This window comes from Vombatus ursinus, unplaced genomic scaffold, assembly GCF_900497805.2.
Source record: "Vombatus ursinus unplaced genomic scaffold, bare-nosed wombat genome assembly UNPS02013930.1, whole genome shotgun sequence".
Taxonomy (NCBI): domain Eukaryota; kingdom Metazoa; phylum Chordata; class Mammalia; order Diprotodontia; family Vombatidae; genus Vombatus; species Vombatus ursinus.
This window is the reverse complement of record NW_020953708.1, coordinates 131,600-133,322: the sequence shown is the minus strand read 5'-3', so window position 1 is coordinate 133,322 and position 1,723 is coordinate 131,600. Positions and strand designations below refer to the sequence as shown.

Sequence of the window (1,723 nt, the reverse complement as noted above, 5' to 3'; positions counted from 1 at the left end):
CTGCAGCTGGAGGAGAAATCAAGAGATGGAAACTGGGCGGTCCTGCCCGTGAAGAAACTCCTGGGCTGGTGAGCAAGCTGTCCATCAGTGCATCCATCAGACGACTTCTGTTTTTCTTCCTCAGTGACACTGCTGTCCTTGGCCTCCCCTTGATTTCACTTTGGGAGCCTCCTGTCCCTCGTGGCCGATTCCTGGGAAGGATCTCGTCCCAGAGGCTCAGCCGATCTGCGGCGCGCACAGGGTACGTGCACAACCACGGCTAGTCCTCGGCGCTCTCCATCGCCCTCCTCTGTAGCCCGTTTTCACCGTGCACCCTCCCCCCGCTGGCCAGTCCGGCGGCTCCTCCCGGGGCCAAGCCGTCCCCGCCCTGCAGCCCTCTCCCAGGCCGCCAGCTCCGTCGGGCGGCTCCGATCTCCCGGGCTGCCTCGATGCCTCGTGCGCGGCTCTGGCCAGGCTGCTCCTGTGGCTCCCGAGGAGGATGCCGGGGCCCGCTGCCTCTGGACAAAAGCCTCCACCTGGGCCCCTCCCTCCTCCTGCTGTCTGGCCTCCCGCCTCTGCCCACCCTCGCGCGGCGTCAGGCTGGCCTGGGCGGCCTTCCCCAAATACAGCGCCCCTCCCCGTGTGTGTGACAGACTGCCCAGGTCAGGGGGACGCCACGAGGGGGCGCGATGGCGCGGTGCATTGGTGGCCAGGGAGGAGCCGAGCCCCAGGCATGCACAGAAAGCGCGACAGCCTCCAGACTACGATTCCCAGAAGGCCTTGCTCAGCCGCGAGCCTCTTCCGAATTCCGAGGGGGTAGGCTGGGCGGTGCCTTTGACGTCATTTACACCGCCCCTCCCCCCGACCCCTTTGTCACGTTTGGGGGTATCTGTTTCCCTCTCTGCCCTGAGCTGACCGGAAACGGGGTGAGCGGCCACGGAATGCGGGGCCCGCTGAGGGGGAGGCGGGCTGCGGGGCCGGAGTCCTGGGATATGGGGCGGGGCGCCCACCAGAGGGGGAAGCTTCCAGGGGCGTGGGCAGCGGGGAAATGGGGGCGGGGGCGGCGTGGCGGGGACGAGGCCGTGGGAGGCGTCGTCCCGCGGCTGTCCACTCTCCGTGACCCGGGTTGGGGTCTCCTTGGCAAAGATGCTGGAGTGGCGGTTTGCCCTTCAGCCCATTCGGCAGACGAGGAGACCGAGGCCCCAGGGTTAAGTGACTTGCCCAGGGTCACCCAGCTAGCAGGCGCTGGGATTGTGTCTGCAGACGATGAGCCTTCCTGCCTCCAGGCCTCGCACTGTGTCCCCGGGGCTGCCTCCCCCAGGCCCTGCCCCTCCGGGCCTCAGCCCTTCCCTGTGCAGAGCCCTGGGGCGTGAAGTCCTGGTGCTTCTGTGTCCCTGGAGGGGGCTGCGATGTCCCTGGTGACCCGTGCCCTGCCCTGCTGAAAGGGTCAGGAGATGCTGGCCCCGAGACAGCCCCCCCCCCGGAGAGGAGTGACCTCTTCCTTCTGGCCCCCCAGGAGAGGAGTGACCGCTTCCTTCTGGGCCGCCCCCAGGAGAGAAATGACCGCTTCCTTCTGGCCCCCTCGCACCCCTGCCCCCAGGAGAGGAGTGACCTCTTCCTTCTGGGCCCCTCCCCCCAGGAGAGAAGTGACCGCTTCCTTATGGCCCCCAACCCCCCAGGAGAGAAGTGACCACTTCCTTCTGGCCCCCCCAGGAGAGAAGTGACCAATTCCTTCTGGCCCCCT

The 1,723-nt window shown here is 67.4% G+C and overlaps 1 pseudogene; it reads left to right on the top strand.

The window, feature by feature from the left end:
* The first annotated feature begins 839 nt into the window (after nt 1–839).
* The window catches only part of LOC114040639, an 18,705-nt pseudogene continuing 17,821 nt past the window's right edge, over nt 840–1,723 (top strand).